Source organism: Neovison vison, chromosome 6 (assembly GCF_020171115.1).
Source record: "Neovison vison isolate M4711 chromosome 6, ASM_NN_V1, whole genome shotgun sequence".
NCBI lineage: Eukaryota > Metazoa > Chordata > Mammalia > Carnivora > Mustelidae > Neogale > Neogale vison.
The window spans coordinates 47,690,406-47,710,043 of NC_058096.1; positions in this window are offsets into that span (position 1 = coordinate 47,690,406).

The window sequence follows — 19,638 nt, forward strand, 5'->3', positions numbered from 1 at the left end:
ACTTTCTTTACATCATATTAAAATAAGCAAAAGCCCAGCTATTCTAACAAAAGTTAGATTGTAGATTTCCACATCTTTACAATGCCTAATGGAACTGCATCCATGAGGTATGTAGATAACACAGTAGTAAAAAATCCCAAAGAAATTAAAATCCCAAAAGAAATTAAAAATAGAGCTTCCCTATGACCCTGCAATTGCACTACTGGGTATTTACCCCAAAGATACAGATGTATCTGTATCTTTTTTACCTTTCCCACTTCCCATATGTTCATTCGTTTTCTTACTTAAATTCCACTTATGAGTGAGATTGTATGGTATTTGTCTTTCTCCAATTGACTTGTTTCACTTAGTGTAATATATTTTTATTATAAGAAGGGCCATCTGTACCCCAATGTTTATAGCAGTAATGGGCACGGTCACCAAACTGTGGAAAGAACCAAGATGCCCTTCAACGGACAAATGGATAAGGAAGATGTGGTCCATATACACTATGGAGTATTATGCCTCCATCAGAAAGGATGAATACCCAACTTTTGTAGCAACATGGACAGGACTGGAAGAGATTATGCTGAGTGAAATAAGTCAAGCAGAGAGAGTCAATTATCATATGGTTTCACTTATTTGTGGAGCATAACAAATAGCATGGAGGACAAGGGGAGATGGAGAGAAGGGAGTTGAGGGAAATTGGAAGGGGAGGTGAACCATGAGAGACTATGGACTCTGAAAAACAACCTGAGGGTTGTGAAGGGGTGGGGGGTGGGAGATTGCGGGAATCAGGTGGTGGGTTTTAGCGAGGGCATGGATTGCATGGAGCACTGGGTGTGGTACAAAAACAATGAATACTGTTACGCTGAAAAGAAATAAAAAATTAAAAAAAACAAAGCCAAAAAAAAAAAAAATCCCAAAATGCTCATGGTCTCAAGACTTTTGAGCTTCTGAAACCAAAAAGTAGCTTTAAATTTTTTAACTTTTTTTAAGACTCTATGTGTTTTCTCCAGCTATATTCCCCCTTTCTCTAGCCTACTGGTATATTTACTCTTACCCATACATAACCTGGGTTTTGCCAAATTCTGTGTTCATACTATTCTCAAGATCTTCTTTGCCTAATCTATCTGCTCAAATTCTACTGATTCCTCTCCCCTTAGCTTGAACAATACTGAGCATATACAGGAAGCAAGAAATGTGTTTGATGGCATGCGGTGATGGTAAAAAAAGAGGAATGGAACAAATATATACTGAATGCCTAGAACACACCTATCACTGGAAAGAGTTTCGGATCATTAATTTTATGTAATCCTGTGCTAAGAACTATCAGTGCTCTGGAGTCTAGAGCCAAATGCCTGCCAATTTCCCCTTCACTGTTTTATTCTTATGCAACTCTATCCTCTCCCTCATATCCCTTCTATGATGTTTTCACTAGATTTATTAATATTCTTATGTTCCCTACTTCCTTGATAGCAATTTTTTCTTCAAACACTCCTTATCCTTTAGAGAACTCAAACTTTTCCATGGTAACCTCAAAGCCCTAAAAATATATATCTAAAATTAAGGATTTTTTTTTTTTGAAAAAGCATTATTGCTACCATTATAAAAGGTTCCTATGATTCATTTCTGTCACCTAACAAAAGAAGAAATTTTCAGGATCATTTCACTAGCCTTTCTTGGATATTTGGTAGTAAATAAGAATTTCTGGCAAGACAAAGAAATAAAAGGCGTCCAAAACAGAAAGGAATAAAGTTATCACTGTTTGCAGATTATACACAAAATATGATTTTGTGTATAGAAAATCCCAAAGACGTAACCAAGAACAGTTGGAACTTATCAACAATTTCAGTAAATTTGTAGGATGCAAAATCAACATATAGTAGTCAGCTGCATATCTATATACTAACAATGAAACTTATAAAAAAGAAATAAAGAAAACTAGCCCATTTGCAATAGCATAAAAAAAAAAAAAAAAGACTCAGGAATGTAACCAAGTGAAAAATCTGTACAATGAAAGCCATAAGATTTTTGCTGAAAGAAATCAAAGGTACAAAAAATGGAAAGACATCTCATATTCATGAATCAGAATTAATGTGGCTAAAATGTCCAAACTACACAAAGCTATCTATAGATTCAATATAATTCCATCAAAATACTAGTGGCATTCTTCACAGAAATAGAAAAAACTATCCTAAAATTTGTATGGAAACACAAAACCCAAATAGCCAATGCAATCCTGAGGATAAAGAACAAAGTTAGAGGTATTACACTTGCTGATTTCAAACTATGCTACAAAGCTATAGAAATAAAAACAGTATGGTTATTGGCATGAAAATAGACAGGGACCAATGGAACAGTATAGAAAGCCCAGAATTAAATCCCAGAAAATATGATCAACTATTATCAGACAAAAGAGCCAAGAATACTCAAAGGGGAAAGGATAGTCTCATCAAAAAATGGTGCTACAGGGGCACCTGGGTGGCTCAGTGGGTTAAGCCCCTGCCTTCGGCTCAGGTCATGATCTCAGGGTCCTGGGATCGAGCCCCGCATTGGGCTCTCTGCTCAGCAGGGAGCCTGCTTCCCCCTCTCTCTCTCTGCCTCTCTGCCAACTTGTGATCTCTGTCTGTAAAATAAATAAATAAAAGCTTTAAAAAAAAATGGTGCTACAGAAGTGGAGAAAGACATGTAGAGCAATAAAACTGGATCTCTATCTCACACTACTCACAAAAATTAACTTGAAATGGTTTAAAGGCTTAAACATAAAACCTGATACTGTACTACTCCTAGAAGAGAATGCAGGGAAGAAACTCTTTGCAATTGGATATGACATCGAAAACACAAAGAACAAAAGCAAAAATCAGCAAATGGAACTACATCAAACTTTAAAGCTTTTGCACAGTAAAATAAACAATAAAATGAAAGGCAACCTACAAAATAGGAGAAAAATTTTACAAACCATAGACCAAATAAGGAGTTAACATCCGAAATACATAAAAAAATTCATTCAGCCCAGTAACAACGAAAAAAAAATCTGATTAAAAAATACGCAGAGGAACTAGACATTATTTCAAAGGAGATAAAATGGCCAACATGTATATGAAAATATATGCAATATCATTAAGCATGAGCAAAATGCAAATCAAAACCACAATAAGACATCACATCACATCTGTTAGAATGTCTACCACCAAAAAGACAATAGAGAACAAGTGCTGGTGAGTTTGGAGAGAAAAAGGAAGCCCTGTGCACTATTGGTGAAAAGGTAAATTGGTTCAGACACTATGACATGGAGGTTCATCAAAAAATTAAAAATAGATCTATGATATGATCCAACAATTCCACTTCTGGGGATATACTCAAAAGAAATTAGAATACTAAAGAGATATATGCGCTCCTGTGTTTGTTATAATTTTCACAGTAGCCAAGATACGAAAATAATCTAAGGGTTCACCAATGGATGAATAGAAAAAGAAGATTCTGTATATATCTATACAATTCAATATTACTCAGCCATGAGAAAGGAAGACACTCTGCCATTTGTGACAATATGAATAGATCTGGAGCACATTACACTTAATGAAATATCAAATGGAGGAAGACAAATACTGTATGTTATCACTTATATGTGGAATCTAAAAAGACCAAAAAACCAAAAAAACTTGTAAAAGCATAAACTGGTGGTTACCAAGAGATGGGGTTGCAGGAGATAGCAAAGATGTTTAAGAGTACAACTTGCAATGTATAGTACATAAGCCCTAGAGATCTAATGCACAGTGTGGTGAATATAAAAAAATGATATTATATTATAATCATCCAACTTGCTACGAGACTAGACCTAGTCATTCCAAACACTAAAAAGATAGGTTCATTATGTAATAAGATAGAGGTGCTTATTATCACTACAATGACAATCATATTAATATATATAAATGTATCATATTAACATGCCGTACACCTCAAATTTGCAAGCTATATGTCAAGTATATATCAATTAAAAAATTAAAAGAGTTTCCCTAAAGTTCAGTGTAATCAATACATTATGGTCCTGATTTCTTAGAAATGATGACTCAGTCACTTCTTAATGAATTCTGGAAGAGAACACTAGGTATGTAAAGGGTGAGGGCACTCTAATCATGATATTATACTCCAAGGCCAAGATAATCATTCATTCAAGTGTTTCAAACTCCAAGTATTTTCCCTGCTGGGTAAGTCGACAAGCCACAGGGACTCATTCAAATGACAAGTAGGACTCAAAGATATTAAAACTGACATCAAAGATCAGATGGTTAGGGTCAACGGCTTATTGAGTATGAACTTCTGCATTTTGATGATGAAACTGGGCCATTTTGAATTTCAAAACCTGGTGAAGTTAGGTTTTTAGAACAGTAGTGTTTGTCAGACAAAATCTGTTTTAAGGACTTGGTTACAAAATCTTGCTAGAAACCAGAATCTGGTCTCTAGAGAAATAATAAACTCGGTTTATTCTAGAGTCACATGAAAGCATATTCCAGTGGGGGAAAATTAGTATTAGTAAAATCAGGTAATAAATGGTTCTTCAGAGACTGTGGTGTGAATCATATGAGTCTGCAGTATTTCTGCAACACATTATTGGTTGAGACATCTTGTCTCATTTTGGCCATTGCTGTCATGCCCCCTCTATTTTTCTGTCATCTTAGAGACTAAAAAGGTAACTATGAGAATTTTTCCATGAGAAAACCCCAAACCAGGGAACTATGGAAGTTTAACTTGAATTTTTTAATCAAGTTTGAGGGTTGTTGGGCAACACAAAGGTAAAGCTGACAAAAGCATGTGTTGGAATAGAAGCAAAAATGAAAAGCAAAGTCATTTCCACACTCTCCACAGACTCAAGAAATGAAAGCAGCTGAAATGAGTACAATTCTCCTTGCTTTCCCTTCAGAGACAAAGCAGCAGGAAATTGTGAGATTCCTCCCAGAGCCCCACTTGTGAGGAAGCCCATTTAGCAAATGGTATGAGTTGTGGGATCTGTTGTTATTGGTTTTCTTCCCTGGGAACACAGCACAGTGGGGATTCAGCCGTACCACAAACATGGTCTCTAAACCCTCAGACTTGTCAAGTGCAGACTGAGAACTACTCCTTATGGGTTTGCAAAGAGCCATAACTCTCCTTTTTGGCTCCTCATTCTTGGCACTCTCGAATTGCTAGAAGAAAGCTTTTGAACCCAATTTGGTATGATGGGCCACCATTAGCTCAGCCTCCTAACATCTGTTCTGTGTTTTTGTTGCATAGGGAAACTGAAGACTTCAAAATGCAAGTGACAAGCCAGGAACTAAGCCATGGAGATTCTTCGAGGAGAGAAGAACCCAAATATAGCTTCCATCTTACTACTTACCAAAATTAAGTCACAGTTTTCATACTTGACTGAAGTTCTTCTAAATACCAAAAGGAAACAGGGGTGCCTAGGTGGCTGTCAGTTAAACATCTGCCTGTGGCTCTGGTTATGAGCCCTGGGACTGAGCCCTGCATTGGGCTCCCTGATCAGCCAGAAACCTATTTCTCCCTCTTACTCTGCCCCTCTCCCCAACTTGTATTCTCTCTTGTTCTATCTCTCTCAAATAAGTAAATAAAAATCTGGGTGGGGAGGAACACCAAAAGAAAAAAAGAAACTCCAAAATAATTTACTAAAACAGAAATATAAATAAAAGCAATTCCCAAATGTATATATTTCGGGGGGTGGGGGATGGATTTCATTATGTATAACATCTAACATTTACTGTTAGTGCCTGCTATAAACCAAGCACTACTATAAGTATTTTATGGGTATGAACTATGTAATTCCCACAATAAGCCACAATAAATTAGCTGGGTGGATATCGGTATCATCTCTGTTTTACTGGTGAAAGAATTGAGACACGTCTCATGTCGAAGGTCCCAAAACTAAAAGTAGCAGAGCTGTGACTTTAACACATGTAGGCTGGTTCCAATACCCAGATTCCTAGCCATTTGACCATACTGTCTTTCCTGCTTACAAAAGCATAGAAAGTCAAAGAAATAAAAATCAAGTTCAAAGGTTTAAAAACCTCCTAATTTTTACATACTGGTAATTACTCCCACAGGAATCTATGAATATCCGATATCTTCTCAGGACTCCATATATAGATACACAAGCCGACTGAAAGGTACAGAAGGCATCTTTAGGTTCCTTCTCTTTCACAGACTGGGCATTGCTGGACCACAGCAGGCAGTGGTAATTCTCACTGTGCTTCCCAGACTTATGTGAGAGCGAAAGCGAAGGGTTAATATGCAGCTGGAGAATCATTCTCTTGTTGATAATAAGCCATGTCCGTTAGGAACTGTGTCTCTTTGGTTCACTCTTTGTAAATCAGTGTTCTTTAGAGAAACGGAATCAATAGATTAGATAGATGATAGATAGATTGATAGATCGATCCTAGTAAATATATGCATATACAGATTATGAGGAATTGGCTCATGGAATTGTTGAGACTGTTCAGCACAGTCCGCCTTCTTCATGTTGGAAATCTAGGAAAACCAGTGGTATCATTCCAATCTAAGGCAAAACACCCAAGAACCAGGGGAGCAGTCGTGAAAATCCCAGTCCAAGGACAGGGGAAGACAGATATCCCAGTCCAAGCAAACACGCAAGAAGCAAAAGGGTTAAATTCCTCCTTCCTCCAGTTTTTTGTCCTATTCAGGTCCTCAACAGATTGGATGATACCCACCCCCACTAGGAGGTCAAGCTGCTTACTGAATCCACTAATACAAATGCTAAGCTCCTCAAGAAACATCCTCACAGGCATGCCAGATATCATGTTTAATCTATGCACCCTGTGGCAAAGTCCAAGAGACACGTAAAATTAACCACAACTGCTGTATCCCCAGTGTCCAATACAGTGCTTGATATATAGTAGCCATTCAGTCACTATTTGTTAGGTGGGTGAATTGAATCATGTGTGTATATGTAGCACATGGATGCCCCATAGGGTGATCTGGGACTATATCATGCACCTGTATCTTTAATTTATTATGGAGAGTTTTAGACAATTGTGCATTCACAGAAAATACGAACATTACACTTGGTGAAATGCCCAAATAGAAGCAGACAAAACTGTGAACATAATATTTTTAAAGGAGAAGGAATGTCTGTTTAGATCTAAGTGAAATGAGCCTGACATAGATCAATAGGAAATGGTAAAATATAGATGCTACCTCATTAAAGCATTTTTAATATAAATTACAGACCCAAAATAAATTAAGAGTCTCTCCTTATAATTTGTATCTGCCAACTGTTTATTAGAAAGATTTAACTTGGAGATATTGTTTTTAGCATACCATCTTTACTGCCAACAGTTTTGAAAAATATAGTTGATTAAAGAGGATAATTATTCCTATTGAAGACTGCACCCAAATGGTAAAAAATATATCAGTTGTATGTCATCCAGAACAAAAAGATTAAATTTACCTCATCCCTGGATGTGGTATTTGGCCCCAATTGCATTTTTGCAGCAGGGTGGAGTTTGAGATCAAAAACTCAAGAAATATTATGCATTTAATGAAAGCCAATTTTCTGGCAACTAGGCTAAGCACTCTTCTGTCCTATTTCTGTGGAATTTTGGTCACATTCCAGAGAGCAGATATTCTTTATTCCTACAGAACTATAGCCTGAAGAAAGATGGACACCATATCTGCAGTAATGTTTGAAGGCCAGTTTCTTCATTTGTGAAATAAAAGTACATATGAATACTCAAGCAGAAAACATTATACATTTAGCCCTTTCACTTTAAAAATGAACACAGAAGGGGCACTGGGTGGTTCAGTCGGTTGAGCTTCTGCTTTTGGTTCGGGTCATGATCTCAGGGTTCTGGGATCGAGCCCTGCATCGGGCTCCCTGCTCATTGGAAAGCCTGCTTCTCCTGCCTGCTGCTCCCCCTGCTTGTGTTTTCTCTCTCTCACTCTTGTTCTATCTCAAATAGATATAAATCTTTTTAAAAATGAACATAGAAGTTTTTCCTGAAAGAAAAAGAAAAAGGATCATTATTGCCTGTCAAAACTATAAACCATTAATATTTTTAGAGCTCAGAGGACCTTGGAAATAATCTAGTCCCATCTCCCATCTCCTTGAAATAATCTAGTTCATAAGCAAAGAAACTGGAGTACTAAAAAGTGCAGTGATTGATCCATAATCTCAGACCTACTGGACAAAGCTGAGACCAAGATCCAGGCCTTCTATGTATAGTCCGGACATTGTCTATTGTCATATGCTGTCTCCCTGCAGTGCTTTTCTGTCCCACCCTCACACGATTGCTAAGTGGCTTGGTATCCCCAGTCTCTAGTGAGAGTTTTGGGACTGCTTCTCACGTCCAGAAACAAGGTAGTGCCCTGGAAACCCAGCACCAAGTATCCTGGGGTCTCTTTAGAGTTGATGCCAGCACCACCACCTGGACATCGACCAGTATGTAGAAGTTTTATTTCCTTACAGTTTCCTTATAATTATCATTCCCTTGTGAGAACCTGGGTCAGAGCCACAACATGACCATGTTTAATTTGTTCTATTTTATGATAGAAAGAGTTCTTTAAGACAATGACCTAAAAGGCACCTTTCAATTTCAACTTTGTGAGTGAGTGTGTGTGCGTGTGTGTTTTCCTGAATAGCCAAATTTACCCACTGTCTGAAAAGAAACCTCTTAACAAACTGCCCTCTGGATAGTTCTTTCACATCTTTTTTTCTTTCTTAATATCTCATTGACTTTTCCTGGAAATCAAATCTACGTTAGAGCAGCACATATGGGAGTCAGAAAGACAAAACTCTAGTGCAACAAAAAAAGCTGTAAAGGCTTGAGTTGATTTCCATGGTGCTCTTCATCATATGATCTAAACTGAACCACAATCCCCAAGTCAGGCGGGTTGATCCTCCTAGCATCAGGCCACTAAGATCAGCTTTGTCCCCACTGATGTTCCTGGCACTCTAGCCTACAGATGCCCAGTGTTCTGCAACGCAGTGATGGCTGGGTAGTAGGTATACTCATGTCCATGTGCATCAAACTACTGACACTCCCATCTAGAAAGTAAATTCCTTGTAGAATAAAGAATTAACTGGATCTCCTTTACTCTACAATAACTGGAGATGAATAGAATGGAACAAGGTACAACATGATTATAATGAGGAAAGGCCCCCTAGAGCTTAAAGTGAATCCCAACACTGTTTTATAGTAGTTCGATTTCCTAGAACATATGTAGGTACCATTTAGAGATGCAAGAAGCTGGAGGCTGAAGTAACCATCAACAACTGCCTCAATCCTTGGTTTTGTTTGAGCTCCAGGGCTTCAGTTCTGAGAACTGAGGGACTTAGATTATGATATCAGCCTGGTTTCTCATGTGCCTGCCCACAACAAGCCCTTTCATGGTCACGTGGTTTTGATATCTACCAACAGAATATAACATCTGCTTTCTCTCAAAAATCCATGTGAATTTTGAAGATCAGTGGGAAAAACGTCTCTGAAGCATGGAGATGTCAGGATTATTATTGCAAATCCTCAGTTCTACCTATTGGATTTTAATAGAAATTCCAGTTTCATAAAATAAAAATTATTGGTAAGGGAGACTAGAGTGACATTTACAAGTTCTTTCCATAACACTTTATGGTTTTGCACATTATAATTCAGTAATAAGGAGAAAAGAAGAAAACATTGCATATTTTCTCATAACTATTCAGAATCTTCAAAATTCTTATGAGAAATTACCAATTTCTACTTTCATGAAATAACCTTAGCTACAACCCATTCTATAAAGGTAGTATTTAATTAAAAATCATTTACAGATTACTGTAATTATTGACAATAATGACAAATAATTCTCCAGAATATTCTAGCAGAAAACTGTGGAACTTCATTCTCTTTTTCACATATTTAGCTCTTCATTCACTATAGTTTTATTCTTATAATTTATAACCCAGAATAGTTATTGTGATTCATTTAATTTTGTGCTTACTTCAATCAAGGTCCACACAAAAGCATTCCCCAAACTTTTTTTTTGTAATCTTATTTTATTTTTTCAGTGCTCCCCAAACCTTTTAATTTGTTAATAATTTTCAAACTTTTAAACTGTTTGCAGGAGGTAATTCACAGGTACAAAAGGAGCACTTACTTTAATATGCAGAAATATCTCAAAAGGGATAGCAGCTAACTTAGCCAACTCAAAATGAATCAAGGTATCTAAACCTGATGTGGATTTGAGATTGAAGAGGAAGAATCATACTGATTGGGGTGAAGGAGTGTGGTCTTTGTAACTATCAGGAATTCCTCTCATTACTTCCTTTCATTAGACTGACTTACTGCTATCATTTGTATTATGTGCCAAATTCTGTATCAAGTCCTTCACATGGAATTTCATCACTCAATTTTCACAATAAACTCTATGGAATAGGTTCCCATTTTACTGATGGTGAGCTTAAAGATCTAAGAGGTAAATCACCCACTAAGCAACAAAGTCAAGAATTGAACCCAAGCTCTCTGAATCCAAGATCAAGATCTTACCTTCTCAGAGTAGGTAAGTCAAGTAAAAAAAGAAGGCCCACTCTATCCTTTGATAAAACTTAATTACCAGGAACTGACTGCTACATTAGATGTTGAAATCTGGGGTGCCTGGGTGGCTCAGGCATTAGGCGTCTGCCTTTGGCTCTTGAGTTGTGATCCTAGAGTCTTGGGATCAAGCCCCACATCAGCCTCCCTGCTCAACGGGAGGCCTGCTTCTCCCTCTCCCACTCCCCCTGCTTGGGCTCCCTCTCTAGCTATGTCTCTCTCTATCAAATAAATAAATAAAATCTTAAAAAAAAAAAAAGCAAAACAAAAAGATGTTGAAAACTTAAATGGTCAGTTTTAAATAGGTAAGTTCAAAAGGTGGTGCAATGACCCTGAACGTGAGAAAAGATGTTGATTCTCTACTAATTAGGACAATGCAAACTGAAATAGCAATGTATTATCTGTTTTTTCATCCATTACTTTTGGATGTAAGAATTAAAAATGTTAACAATATCTGGTTTCGGTGAAGATGCTGGCAAATGGGCTTTTCTTCCCTGTACTATTAATTGTGACTAATACTAAGTAAGACATTTTTTTCAGAGGAAACTCAACACTTGCCATTTAGAAAGACATTTAACATTTTGGATGGAAAGAAAAAAAATGAAATGTGATGAAGGATAATATTTTTCAATGTTCACCTATTTTCCCTGCCTGCTCTTTTACAATTTTTACCCTCCATATTTCTGGCAATCTTAATCTTTTACAGGAAGAATATAGTCATATCATCCTTATGTAATTTAAGACATTTAGACTAAAGAGTAGATCATGAGGGTCCCATCAGCTAAAGTGTATCTACTTTTCATTTACCATATTCTTTCATCGCCATTTCCTGTTATTCCTGGGATATCTAAGAGAGATGCCAGCTTCCCCTTTTCCTGCCAATCAGAAGAAGTGCTAGTATCAGGGATCTCTCAGTCTGCTAACACAAAGACCCCCATGTCTAGCCCCTCTATCTGTCCTAAATGGAAAGAAGATACTGAAATTGATCCTGAGTTGATTTTCTACTTAAATAGACATACAACAGAAGCCCCTAGAAATACCCACTCCTCTGCCACTCTTCCAAGACAGGGTGGGCTTTTAGGCTTTGTAGTGACATGGTATCTGTTCAAGGCTCAGGATGACCAACATACTCCCAGGTGAGAGCCCTACACCCTGATCAGCAAACACTTACAGTCTGTGACTCTGCCTCTAAGGTTACTTCTTTTCTACCTGCCAAGTTCCAGGTTTAAGATGGTTTATTCCTTCCTGTCAAGTGTCTGCTTATTCCTTCCTTCCTTTGGCACTCAATACTGCTATCTAACTTACCTAGAGTGCCTTCAAGACCCTCCTTCTCACACAAATTCTCCTGGCCACCACTGCCCCTGAGGACCTGCCCATCCTGGTATTCCAGACTTTGGGACTTCAAGAATCTGTAAATTAAACACAAAAATAAAGTAGAGAATTGGCAGAAGGTGGCCAAAGTACCAACTTTGCCAGGTGTGCAATCGAAACAAGTAACACCATCTATTATCACCATCATTTTATGGAAGAAAGGCATACTAAAATGGAAAAAGTTTGTAATCTATCTTAATTACAACAATTAGGTGACCTTGGGGAAAGACCTGAGGTGGTGAAGGGACACACAACAAGAAGCTAGCTTACTGAAAAAATAGCCCAGACTGTTTGTCTAGCATAGGGGACCTCTTGGAACCTAGATGGAAGCCATGGGGAATGTAACACCTCCCCTCACAGTTTAAGGTCATAACAGTGAGTTCCCCGTGCTAAGCTAAGGAGTCACACTAGTTGCTCTTCTCTCTCAGAAAACTGCATCTGTCCATCGTCAGCTGCCTGCAGGCCACACTGGAAAATGTCTAGAAAAGAGAAGCTCACTCATGCCCAGAATTTGCTGCCCCCTTCCCTAATTCAAAGGCAGCTCACAGACTCTTCTTCATGTTTTACAGCCTGGAATACTTTAAGCTCCCCTTGAAGAGACTCTTGTACAGTTCTTGTCCTGCAAAAAGGTTGCAGAGGTATTGAGGAAAAGCCCCAGGAGAAGTACATGGCTGAAACTAGACAGTGTCACCCCTGCAGTGCTCATTCTTGTAATGGACATGAACCTGTCCATGCAAAAGTTTTTAGGGCAATCACTGATACATGACCACTGTGAGACGCTAAAGTCCAAAATGTACTTACTATGGACATTTTCTTTTTAGGTGAACACAGTTCTTGAAATGCAGTTCTTTTACATTTAATAAAATCCATTTTAATATTCACCCTGGTAACTCATCACATATTTGTTCTCAAGTCAAAGGCTAAGTGGCAAAATGGCTTTTTTTTTCTCTCTCTCTCTCTTTCCTAAAAGCCTAGTTTCCAACTACTTTACCTAGATTGCCAGCAGTAGAAATATCCTAACCCTCTCAGGCCTCAGGGAACCATATCCCTGACTTTTTATCAGGAATCTGTGAAAGGGAAGAAAAGGAATGGGGCTAGGCCCAGAGCCAAAAAGGAGTTTTAGTTATGAGATAATTGGTCAATTTCAGTGCACACAAGAGCGTCCACAAAGGACAGATTGCATAGATGCTCCTCACTTCCTTGCACAGCAAGGAGATACTAATGGTCAGTTTTTACAGTGGTTACGGCTTATTTGCTCCAGTAACATTTGGTGGGAGAGGCACTGCCTTCCACCCAGGCTTATTGCTAAATAATACAGAAGCTAGAAGGAAATGCACCAAGAAAGTTGAGAATGTGAAACATGTGGTGAGGTCAGGACATAGACTCCCACATGCCCACACAACACATGACTTTGCACTTTCCTCTATCACTCTGAACGCGAATGCCATTTCTATCACCATCATTAATTGAAATAAAAGTTCTTAAAACTTGCTGCGCCATTCATCTCTAGAGCTAAGTAGGATTATTCCAGGCTTTCAGCCCGAGTTTTCAAAAAGCCTTGCTGATTAGAAGGCTAAACATTTATATTTTGCCAGCACTGACTACACGGATTGCTAGCAAGTGTTTATGTGATAACCAAGGCCTAGCACAGAGATGCAGAAAAGGACAGTGAGCACAATACGCATATGCAAGGGGTACCCAACAGGAACAGAGCTAACTCCTCTTTGGCAAAGGAAGGAGGTTAACTCACAGACTTTGAGGCACTTTCTAGAGCTAACATTTTCTGGCTCTGATTAACAGCCAACTTTTCAGAAGGCATCTACTGCAGAGTAATAGAAGGTTCAAAATCATTCAAAGGCTGGTTATCAATTCTTAGTGTCCCATATTCTTTTTTTTTTTTCCTTCCTGCCTTTTCCCATGTACTCATTTCTCCTTGATACTGCTAATTAAAGAGGAAAGAAAGAGTTCTGGTAAGTCAAATCAAATGGAATAGAAAGCTGAAGTTCTGAGGTTACCACAGAGTTCTCTACCTACTTAAGTTCTCTGAAAGACCTTTTCTTCTGTGACATCCAGCAGAAAGAATTAGCTGGGGTTGGGACTCTACCAATGCCTAGAGATTTGTCACAAAAGTACCTCTGACGGAAAAATCTAGGAGGGAATGCAGTCTACTTCTGCGAGAGACCCCACCACAGCTGGCAACCGGGAAATCCATGCGGTTTGTGATAAGAATGAAAGCAACCAATAGTCTTTCCTCTAAAAAGCAAAACAAACCCTGAAGCAATGACTTGCAAGTTTTTAGCAAGCTTATCTCCTTCAGTTCAGGACAATTTGTCTGCCAACTAAGTGTTACTTGTTACAAATACGAAGTTAAATCAACAACTTTCTTGGCATTCATGACACCGGTAGGTAAAAGAACCTGTGATATGTGGAATTAACTTTTCAGGTTCTGAAAGGGATTCATCAATTTTAGAAAAATAAAACATTTGATGAGTGTTTTGCCGGCTCATTTACACTCCATTCCCAGTCATGTAACTGTTGACTCCCCAAGCAAAGAAACAGAAAGAAAGTGTATTGTATTCAGAACAGAACTGAGTGCTCCTTGGAATAGGGGTTAAACACATATACGTTTATTTTTACCATTACTTCCTACTACCATTGTTACTATTATTAACGTTGTACATTAAATAGTTTACCAAGTGCTTTCACATATTTTTCCCATTGGTGCATGACTCTCCCAATCCTGTGATGTAGATAAAATACTTACCTATCTCAAGTAATTTAGCATCTGTCACCATTCCCGCCACCAATGGCATCTAGTGACCACTAACTGCATCCCAAGTTGTCCACTCAATTTTTTATGTGGATCATCTCATTTAATCCTCACAATGACCTTAAGCAACTGCAACTATTATCTCTATTTTAAAGATGAAAAAACATGGTTGATTGGGGCCTGGAATCTGGGGCTTAGGAGTCCAAGTCCAGTGTTCTTTTCACATTGTTTTAATAATCGAGTTAAGAAAGAACAAAGAGAATGCTAAAGTTTCCAGTTCATTTCATATCAGTTCCCTTCAGACAGAAATAAAGCAAGAAAGGGACCATGAAAAGAAAGTTAAATTTGCAGCCTCTTCCCAAAATAAATACTTACAAAAATGCAGCAGGCAAAAGTATTTGCCAAATCTTCTGGAGCTTTTATAAATTGCAGTAATGTTGCAACTCCACTATACTAGCAGCTAAATGCAAAATTCTACTTTTAATTCTCTTCCTGATCAAAATACCAAACAAACAAACACGAAAGCTATTAAAATAGAAAATAAAGAGGACTTTGTTAGGAAGCCTGACCATATGGGGTGGCCTACCATGACCGATAAAACTCTTGGGTTTTCAAACCACCCCGGTTGCAGGCTGGTTGGTCTTTGACTCTACCAGAGTCAACTTCTACTCAGAAGTATTTAACAAGTACCGATCGCATGGGTGGTGTTGTGGGATATAGAGATGAATAAGACACTTATTGTTCCTGACTTTTTGGAGGTTATTATGAAATAAAGACAAAGACCGATAGGAGACTAATTACGGTGTAATAAGTTCCAGAATAAGGGATTTATCCCAGTACTGGGAATTAGAGGAAGCTTCCCTGAAAAAAAGTGGCATTTAGAAGAAACCTGAAGGAACGGCAGAAGTTAATCTGATGAAGAGATAGTGTGAGGACTCAGGGGAGAGGGAAGCTGAAAAGCAAGGTATCCCCTACAAACCTGAAAGATAATCTATATCCTCCATGAGGTGGAGGTTTCCACCATCTACCCCAGAATTTAAGTTCAGAAGAGAGCAAGTTATATAGAGAGTCCATCTTTAAAACATTTCTCTTACCCAACCAAGAATTCCCATACTCTTAAGGAACTAGCTTGTACCTCCCCAGCTCTGAAAGGACTACAAAGGAAACACACTGATAGTTTCTCAGCTCATTACAGCAGTACTTTCACGAATGTCAGAAAAAAGGGAGGAGATGAGATAGTCATTTAACAGGACAGGGGAGGAGGGTGCCTGGGTGGCTCAGTCAGTTAAGTGACTGACTCCTGATTTCAGCTGAGGTCATAATCTCAGGGTCTTGAGATCAAGCTCAGTGTCAGGCTCCACACTGGGCATGGAACATGCTTAAGATTCACTCTTTCCTTCTCTCTCTCTAAAAAAAAAAATGAGAGACAGAGAAAGAAAAATAATTGGGGTAGGGATGTAAAAAAGGAAGGCATACCCTAAAAGAAATAGACCACAGCAATGAAAAGTTTAAGAATTTAATAAGATGAGCTCTCAGTTACCTACCTCTGGCTTAAAAAACTTATAACATATTATTCCAGATTCATTTATACTGTACTTGGGACCACCAGTGTAGCAGATTTACTTTCCTACTTTCTGCTTAGGTTTGTTAAGCATGTGGATGAGAAGCAACACACTAGAAGCCTTTGTTTCATTCCTTTACTTGGTACATCAGTTCCTTAATTCATTTTAACACTCACACAAGAATTAGTGGTTTGTTTTGCTTTGTTTTTTAATATGAATTGCTAAGGACACCAAATGACAAGATAAGAAAACAGCCCCAGGAGCACTAGGAAAGAAGTAATTCATGTGCTAAATATTCTCCATCTCTCCCTCTAGATACACATATCAATCTTTTCCACCCTGCTCTGTGTTTCAGAGGTTGACATGCCTCAAAGAGTTCCCGTGAGGTTTCAGTCAGCTGTGGTCAATGGGAAGCACCAATAGGAGATCAGAGAAGAGGGATCCGTGATTTTGAGGTACTTTGCCATCCCTCATTGGTTTCCATTAACCTTGCTAACATCTTGAAATAGCCCCTTCATTCATCCCTCCTTACTGGCTTAAGTTGCATCTGCCACTTCTCTCCCCAACCCCGCCCCTCAAAATGGAAAAAGACACTTTAGTCATACAGAAGTACAATGCAAGCTCAGGGAAAGCATGATTGGTAAGAAAAAGGTGTATTTATGAGAATAGTATGTTAGAACAAGAAACCCATTTGAAAATGTCTTTGGAGCATATCCATTGAATTCCTCCTCTGTAGCAAGGAGAGAGAAATAACAGTGCATTGGGAGGAGATGAGAAAAGATACAGCCAGAACAATTTTAGGCAATGATTCAGGATAACCACCAAGGGATAGGACACCCAGAGGAAATATCTGGGAGGAATTGATAAGGACACGGGACTTTTCTGAAGCCCCCCGAAATAATAAAACCTTCTAAGTATTCACCTCTGCACATTTCCAGAACTCATTTCCCTCTTGGACTAAGGTAACCCTGGCTAAGACAACCTCAGTGGCCTCACTCTAACCCTTCTTTCCAAAAATGAAGAATTTATAAGAATACTTACCAATTCAGCAATGATTTTGTTAAGTTATAGATGTCAGGCTGTTAATAGTATTGTGAGAAAAGAAGAAATTCTTATCTCTTTATTACAACAACTATGGTAAAGTTCTACTGGCTTCCTCTCAATTACATGCATTAAGGAATACAAATTTAGCTAAATGTCAAGTACTAGTCAATCAGAGAATTCCTCTCTAATGGGCTTGAGCCAATCACCAAATATTTATTAACTATTTCTTTTTCTTAGATGAAAAAACACATATTACACTATTCAAGGTAAAGCTGCTCATTTTAATTTCTGCCATCTTCCTGTGCCGTTCCTTAAGTAACAATGACAGCTAAATTATTTTTTCTCAGCCCAAGAGTAATGTGTTGGGCTTCCTTTTTAATGACAACAATCTTTTTGTTGCCAAATGCTTCACGTCTTAAATAATGGCTTGAATCTTGGCTGCAATTATAAGATAAGCTTGTTCTCATAACCTTTTCACAATGGATTTTCATCAGCTCCTTTATAAAGGAAATTAAAATTTGCATTTAACTTCAAGTTCATGTGTCTGAAATTGGACACACCATTAGCACATTCAGACATGGCATTTATAAAGAAATAATAATTGGTTTATATGGTTTTGATTAATATTTTATCTCTCAAGGAAAAGAGAAGGAAAATCTAACTGAAATTAATGAAGAATAAACAGAGGTAGAATGAGAGGGTAAGTCAGAAGTGAAGATAATGTATTTCTGTAAATATAATGTGCTAACTTCTAAATACACCTCAAGGAAAATCTATTTACCTTCCAAAATTACTCAGTAACATCTGAAATCCAGACAACATAACCACAAGCAGGTTTGATGTATTACAGAATGTAATTTTGCCAGACAATAAAGGCCACAATAGGTATAAGTTCTATACAGTGAGTGACATGGCATCCTCATTGCTCAGGATAGACAGCACGAGAATAGCTACGGTCTAATAAAAGCAAGATGTCCCCTGGAATTAACAAGAAACTCCTTTCAGACAACATTTTCAGCTCATTTTTTCCAGAACCCTAGCTGGGACTTTGCATAACCTGAGAGTAAACATCCCTCATGCCAGGACTTGAGAAATACCAAACTCCAAACTTGTGGAGAAGTATCTCTCCATGATCCAGGACTCCAGCTCCCTGGCTTGCCCCAAATGTCTCCTTCCTTTAATGTTGAGCAAGGACTGCCAACTTTGATAGTAGGTGGGATTTGCCCATAATACAGTCTCAAACAGGAGAAAGCATTCAAAACTAAATGAGACAATGGCTAATTCAAAGGCAACATCTGTGGGAAATATGATTGCAAACTAGGAAAGCAAGTTGTCTATCAGGAGACGAGTGATTCATAAATGTTTCTGGCAGGGTCTCACACAGATGGAGTCGTGCACACATGCTATTTTTTTCCTGCTAGGATTTTTGCCTAACAGAGTAAGTGATTGCAGACCTGAGTGACTATGCATTGTGATCGAAAGCAAATGTAATGAACTTTCTGATCAAAGCACCATTGAATCTCTTTCCTTGTGATACTTCCTACTCTGGCTCCTTCCCTTCAGTAGGCAACTTGGGGAGGTTCTTGACTGAAATGTTTGTGCAGATGCAAATGCTGTGACTTCCTTCCTGGCAGGAATTTCAACCCCAAGAGGATACTGAGAAAAGAAAAATCCCAGTATCTACCTCTGAGCAGCTCTGGAAAAAAAAATGCCATCAAACCTGTTTGGGCCAAATGAAGTACAGGAGTTGGTCTCTAGTGCAAAGATACTATGCACACAGAATTTGAGAATGTTAGAATTGGGATCTTAAGGCTCATAGTCCAAACTTCTCATTGTACGGTGACTGAGACCCAAGGAGATCAAAAGGACTTGCCAAATGTCTCCTAACTACTCAATGACAGAACCAGGATTACAACCCAGTTCCTTTGATTCTAAATTTAGTGGGCTTTCCCTCCATTGTGACATAGAAATTTTTTCATTCATTTATTCATTTATACTTCAAAATATCTATTCAGTGCCCACCATATGACAATCAATGTTCTTAGTGCTAGAATAAGAACAAGGAACAAGAGAGAGAAAATCTTTTACCTCAATCAGCTTACATTCTAGCAGGAGAGAATAACAAAATTTAGATAAACAAATAAATATATAATGTTATGTCAGGTAGTGGCAAATGCTTCAGAGAAAATAAAGAAAGATTAAGGGGTGGGGTAGGGGGCAGCTATTTAAAAAACGGTGCTTGGGTAAACTCTCAGCAGTGATATTTGAGCGGAGTCTGAGTGGAGTTATGGTGTATGCCACACAAATAGCTGAGGGAAGAACTTTTCAGGCA